The sequence below is a fragment of the Lactuca virosa genome, chromosome 7 (genome assembly GCF_052849685.1).
Source record: "Lactuca virosa cultivar CGN04683 chromosome 7, Lactuca_virosa_CGN04683_v6, whole genome shotgun sequence".
Lineage (NCBI taxonomy): Eukaryota > Viridiplantae > Streptophyta > Magnoliopsida > Asterales > Asteraceae > Lactuca > Lactuca virosa.
In genome coordinates, this window is record NC_136432.1 from 275923497 (window position 1) to 275930538 (window position 7042).

The window sequence follows — 7042 nt, forward strand, 5'->3', positions numbered from 1 at the left end:
GAATTTTGGTATATTTAAAATCATTTTTCGATAAAAATAGCTTCTGAAAAATTAAAAAAACGAAAAAAAAATTATGTTTTTTATATATTAAGGTAAATTAGCATAGTTTAAGAAAACATGTTTTGTTGGAAAACACATGTGTATTTCTTTCCCATTTTTACTCGAATGACGGAGGCTTTTGCGGCAAAAATAAATGAGTAGCTGAAAATGATTCCCCCATTCTCAACCTTTTTTATTTTCTCAATTGAACTTACCCCTATATATATATATATATATATATATATATATATATATATATATATATATATATATATATATATATATATATATATATATATTCTAATAAATGAATAGTTTTAATCTCCATTTGCCAAGTGTCAATCTAATACAATTCTTCATTAATATTATGTCATGTGTCATGTAGATATATTAGGCAACTCATTTCAAAATTAAATTTACATTTTCTAATTATATGTTAAATTTGAATTTATAATAACTTTAAAAATTTGATATATCTCCTAATTAATAATTTATTTAAAATAATTGATTAATAATTAAAAAAATTTATTATGAAAGTTTAATTAATTTTAGAACCGTGGTTCCCACGGGTTATAACTAATATATATATATATATATATATATATATATATATATATATATATATATATATATATATATATATATATATATATATATATATATATATGTATATATAGGCTTAGGTTATTATATTCTAACTAATTATTGTGTGGATGTAGTAATGATTGTGAACCAATCATTTTAGTTATTTTAAAAAAGTGATTAATGAATATTATTAAGTTAAAAATAATTGAAAAATACCATCTAATTTCACTATAAGGTATTTTAGTCAATTGAGATAAATTTAAAAAAGGAAAATTCTAGATTTTTGGATATAATTAATTCTCTTAATTTAAAAATTTTAATTTTTGTAATTAATTCGGTTTTCATTCTAACGTAGTTTTTAATCATAACATATTTTATTATGTCGGAATGACTTTAATCGTAACCGATTTTATTATGTTAGAATGATATTATGTTAGAATGATATTCTACAAGAATGTTATCCATAAAATCTTGAATAGTAGATCATTGTTAATCATTCTCCAAGATTAAGTCGAATAACATAACATTTGAACGTTAAAAATCTTAATGTAAAATATATTTTTGTTGAATCTATTTACACTTCTATTAGAATGAGCCTAAAATATAATTAGAAACTAAAATACATCAAAAGAATAAAAATCCTAAATAACATTCTTGAAAATCTTGAAAGAATCCCCCTCTCCTTATTGGTAATTCGGTTCCAACATGTATATAATCAAACACAAGAACGAAGCTTCATTTTTTTTTGAAAAAATACTATGTCATTGACCTGCAAACAAAATAAGAGACATTCTATAAGAATGATGTAGAATTCTTTTAAGCTTTAATTAGAAAAAAAATAAAAAATACACACACACACATAAATAGTGAAAGAATCAAAGTCAACACTCATAACGGATTTTTTTTTTCCAGAATCTGAAATGTAATGATTTGATGTGTATTTTAATAGAATGGTTATGCAAATATTAAAAAACATTCTGTTAGAACACATTATAACTCATTTGACCTTAAAAAGTCAAAATAAACTTGTCCCTTTTCTCTTTGAGATATAAGGAATCAGATTGTGACTCAATAACCCAAGCAAATGAAAACAGAACCACAAACAAGAGTCAAAATGTAGTGCATAGTGGTCCAAACTCCATTTAACAAGATTAAAGCTTGTGAATGACAACAATTGGTGGTTCAAAACTTCCTCAAACTCATTTGTAGACTCTACAAATTTCTAGAAATGATTATGTATTTATTTTTTCATTTACCTCATATAAATAATGAAAACAACATTTGGTAAATGTCAAATATTATAAAAGTGTTTAATACTTACATCTTTTGTAAGAAACCCTTTAATGGGAGAGTGCATTCTTGTATTTACAGCTTCAAGCTTTATAGACAAGAGCTACAACATGGCATACATGAACAATTTAGGATTTTTATCATAAAAGAAGTTGTAAATTTTATATGAAAATAGTGACAACTACCTCTACTTGATGTTGCAGTTATTGAATGTAGTTGAATATTTCATCAAGTGCCTTTCCTATAACCTAATACAACAAAACAAGTGAATGATCAGCTTTACAATCTTTTGATGCCAAAATATCAAAGAAATCGGAATCCATGGTGCACTTTATTACACTCAAGGACCAAATCTTGAAGATTTTTCATCCTTTCAATAATCTGTTCTCTCCTAGCCTAAAGAAATTAGGATTAAATCATGAAGATGTAGTTATAAAAAAGAGGGAATATAATAAATATATAAAATAAATTGATAATGAATTACTCTTTCTGCAAGATTATGGCTGTCAGTCGCTTGATGAGAGAGAGGCCAAGTCTTCAATGGAAATGTCGATTTTTGCTGAGAGAGGGGCGACGTTGGGGGCAGTGAGCTGTTTCTGAAATTCTTCGGTGTCTGGTCCAGTCCAAGGGGAGGGAGAGGATGGTAGAAGGACAGGCTAGGGTTACTACGCCGATGAATTGGAAAGGGGAGCAATGTGATTGGATTTAGACAACTAGGGATTTGTCGGGTGGAAGAGTAAAGATATTGAGGAGGAAGATGCAGACTTGGCAAATTGAATCATACGCCTCACCTGCAAAATAGGTGGGTGTCGCTGGTATTAGGCGGAATGTGTGATGGTGTTATAGGAACGACTGTAAGAATAATCAACCCATTTGTCGATGGTGATAAACTGGTGAAGGGTTTGGTAGTAACTAGAAGGCGATGCTCATAGATGGCGGTGTTGGAGGTGGAAGAGGCTCGGTGGTGACCAATTGAATGGAAAAAACATGAGTATGTTCTTTTATGAATGTTGTGTTGTACCAATTGAAGATGAACGGTGGTAACATATGGTGTTAGGTGGCGATGTTGGCTTGGTGGTGGCAGATGGTGTTGGTCGGCGAAGGGGCCAACTACGACCCTTTTATCTTCTTCAAGCAATGACGTTTAGGGTTAATAAAGATGAATGAAACGTGAACTCAAATTGATTTTATATTTAAAGGGTTATTAATTTATTTAACAATTACCTTAAATAATTAATAGTTAAGATTACAAAAATACCCTTTTGAAATGGTTGGCCTACATTGATTCCTACATCCACACAATAGATAGTCACAATCGCTTCAAGTTTCAATATAAAGGTATTCGTCCATCATCTTCCATTTTTGCTTTTTGGTGATGGGAATCAATTGTTCTTTTTCCTCAATAATTGTTTTGATGGTGTTTCGAAATAAGGTAGATTTTTTGAATCGTGAATACAATTTTCTCAGCTATATCTCCATCAACGGACTGTAAGGTCATAAAATTAGGACTCGGTGGCTCGATAATCAAGTGATAATGATGGAATCTTCTACCGGTAAACCATATGTTCTCCTCAATTTTAATCCTTTTGTTTGGTACTTTTAGGAATTTTTTTTGAAGAAATATGGAAAAACATGGTTGTGAAGGTTCTCAAACTAATCATGAAGAAGAACATGGTAAAGTCTTCTTAGTTTTTGTTTTGATTTGTTTGAATATGAAGTTTTAAGATTCTAATTTGAGATTTGCTTTGATTGCTTGGTACTGTTTTATACTTTTGATTAGACTTTTGATTAGATATAAAAGTGTTGGTTAGTATGATATTTTTAGTGGGCTTCTCGAAAATTTGTTTTTTTTTATGGTTTGCAAAGCTGAGCCAATTTTGTGCACGTTTTTTATTCATTGCACCCCCCACCCCCCCTGTTTTTTTGTCATTCCTCCTCAAGGAATGAAAACGACCAATTTTACCCTTGATCTATTTGTTTTAAATTCACCCAATTACAACAAAATCATTTGAATCCAATAGTTGAAGCATATTAGTTTCATTGATTTCAATAGTAAAAGGCAGTCGAATTATTAGAATTGTCATCATTAAAGTGTTCATAGTTTAAGCGCTCAGCAAGAATTTAAAGCGGATATCAATAACAATTTACTATTTGTTATCCAATTTCAGCATTCCATTTAATATCATTTGCACAAGCTTGGTTTTCTGAACAAATTTTTAAATTTACATGCACACTAAGTGTATGATAAAATGCCTGCATGAAGCATTTTCTTGAACAAATCTATAATTTTGTTGTTTATGTGTTCAAGGGACATGACATCTTAATAGAGTGCAACCTATTTTCCTTTTTTAGATATCATAATAGTAGGATCCAAAGCAACTATTTGATTCATTAATGTACCCGCGAAGGGTTGACATATCGGTTCACATATCTAGGATACACATGTACCAACCCCTTTGGGTTGTAAGACCAAAAGAAGATTTGGAAAAGTTGAACATTTTATAGCGAACTGCTGGTTGATCAAAGAGATCAACTTTGAGTTGTTAGATGTTTTCCGTAAAAGCAAACAAATCACTGGTTTGAGAAAGCACTAATTTGAGAGAACCGATTTTCGTAACTTGTATCATTATAAGATGTTGAGGACATAAACCACTAGAAATGCACTTATAGGATGTGAAAATACTTTTTTTTTCAATTATTTCATTAATTACATGCGAAGTTTATGAGATGAGTCTTTAACTTGTATCATTATAAGGTGTTATTTTATGTTTTTGACTAAGATTACGTGTGTGTGTGTGGTGGCTTGTATTTTGTTTTCTTTTTCTATTATTTCATTAATTAATCGCCCTTATAACTTCTAGGTGAATTTAAACTTGATGCTACTTGGAAAAACTGTTTTATGTCTTGGGACATTTTTTAACCAACCAACCAATAGGCAATGACATCATGTGTGCAAAACTGTTCTTTGACTCAATTCTATTTTGAGGTTGTGTTGTCTCTCTTAATAGTAATCAAATAATAACATTCACTTTTCTTACCTTAGACCTCTCTTTCTATTGAATTTTGGAATCTATGCATTCATTGCTAAATGTGAATTCAGATGTTTTTCTTCATTTATCATATGCATCAATAGTGTTTTTTCTTTCTAAACCGTGGTTTCCACGTGTTTAAGCCTAGTATATATATATATATATATATATATATATATATATATATATATATATATATATATATATATATATATATAATTTCTGTATTTTAGTTATTGGACACGAGGGAATAGGAATCGTGTCAAGTGTCAACGCCGTTGGATGCACAGAAAAGTTGTTAGATGGTCGCTGTTTTTCCTTACTGTACAGTACTCCCATTCCACTACATGTTAACATGCACCCTCTCTTTGACTATGACTTGAACCCACCCATAATTATTGGCTTTTGAACTACAAAAATTTCTATTAAATCGAATCTTTTTGTACCATTTATCCATAATTTGTGTTTCTTTGATTCACACTACTTGTGCAATTTACAAAGAAACTATTTGACATATTTTCTCGCTGAAAGACACGGGTATGATCTGAACTTTAGAAAAAATCTCTAATTATTATATTCAGAATAACCCATTCTCATATATAACATCATATACTTTTGTATTATAAAACAACATGAATATATATTTCAACTATAAAACTATTTTATTATACGAATTGTTAAAAAATAAAAAATTATTATATAATTAATTACATACTTTAACGCATATTAATATGTCATTTTTACTTGAATTTGATTTTAGAAATAATTTATTTAAATTTGAAAGTCAAACTTAAATCCGTATCTGTGTAGATTCCTAGATTCCGGATACTTCGAACTGACCTATAACTTCTTCGAAGTATTTTGATGCAAATGTTGGATGGCGGTAGATGTCTAGTTTCAATGTTTTCAAATACTTTTATTTTTATTTTTATTTTTATGTTATTATTATGTGTGAATAATATTAGTGGAGTATGAGTTCAACAAGTTTTCTAACTCGACATCAATACTTGTCAAATTATTGTTGCATTGATTTTTTTAATATGATTGGTAGCTTACAAACGGATGGCGATTACTCGTTTGCTTATACATAATTATGGTGAAAAAAATATGTCTAAGTTTTTAATGATATAAAATCTTAACATAACCAATAATCAAATATAAAGCAGACAGCTACCATGTACCTATCTTGTACTCTCTGGCATCAATATCCAATTTGGCATTTTTATGGCTATGAGTACTATCCTATTTAACAATTCATAATAATATACAGATGAACTGCTATGTGCTATCGATGAACAACTGCCGAAACCCAACCTGCCGGCGATAAAGTTAGGCTTCTGATCAGAAAAACTAATTAGGGTCGTTTGAGATTAAATCAAGGTTCTAAACAACGTGAGACGTGGGTTGGTGGCAAGGTAAAAGTTAAGTCATGACAAGTCTTGTCGAGCCATGGCGTTTTTCAAGACGTGACTATTTTATATATATTAAAAGAGATAAATCATATAATTATTGATTTTTATCCAGTATATTAAGTTTTTAGAAGTGTTATATTAGTATTTAATATAAAAAGTTAACAAAAACTCAATTATTTTAGGCCCGATAAAATAAATAAAAAAAAAACAAAAAAAACTCGTGCCTTGAAAAAAACTCGCGTCATATCGCTATAAAGCGCGTCTTGACACGTTATTTGAACGTCACGCTTAACCAACCCGTCTTGAACGTTTTCGTAACGGCTACACCACGCCTCGCGCTATGGCACGCCTTGAGGCGCGCCATGGCGCGTTTTTTAGAACAATGGATTAAATTGTTGCTAACCAGATAAGTATTATACTTTATTTGAAAATCAGAGTATATCTTAAAAAAAAATATTGCGGAATTTGTTCCCAGAAAAACATGATAAATATATTATCAAAGCATTTCCGAAGAAATGTATTTTGTTCATATTAAAACTTTGGGATGTCATCGTCAATACTGAAACATAAGCATAAACAGACATTACATTTATTTACACTAGTAATCTACATCTCCTTTAATCTCTCAGTGTAAAGTAGTTTCGTATCGATACTTGTGATACAAATAAACTGAGTGGGTCAGGTTGT

General features: G+C 29.6%; 1 long non-coding RNA gene across 2 annotated transcripts; it reads left to right on the top strand.

The window, feature by feature from the left end:
- Positions 1–3270: 3270 nt before the first annotated feature.
- On the top strand, positions 3271–6485 carry LOC145123826 (uncharacterized). 2 transcript variants are annotated; one of them, XR_013715342.1, is made up of 2 exons: positions 3271–3588; positions 6214–6485. It is a non-coding gene; the product is annotated as an uncharacterized LOC145123826 (long non-coding RNA). The 2 variants fall into 2 exon arrangements; XR_013715343.1 differs by having other exon boundaries at positions 3271–3467.
- The last annotated feature ends 557 nt before the right edge of the window (positions 6486–7042 follow it).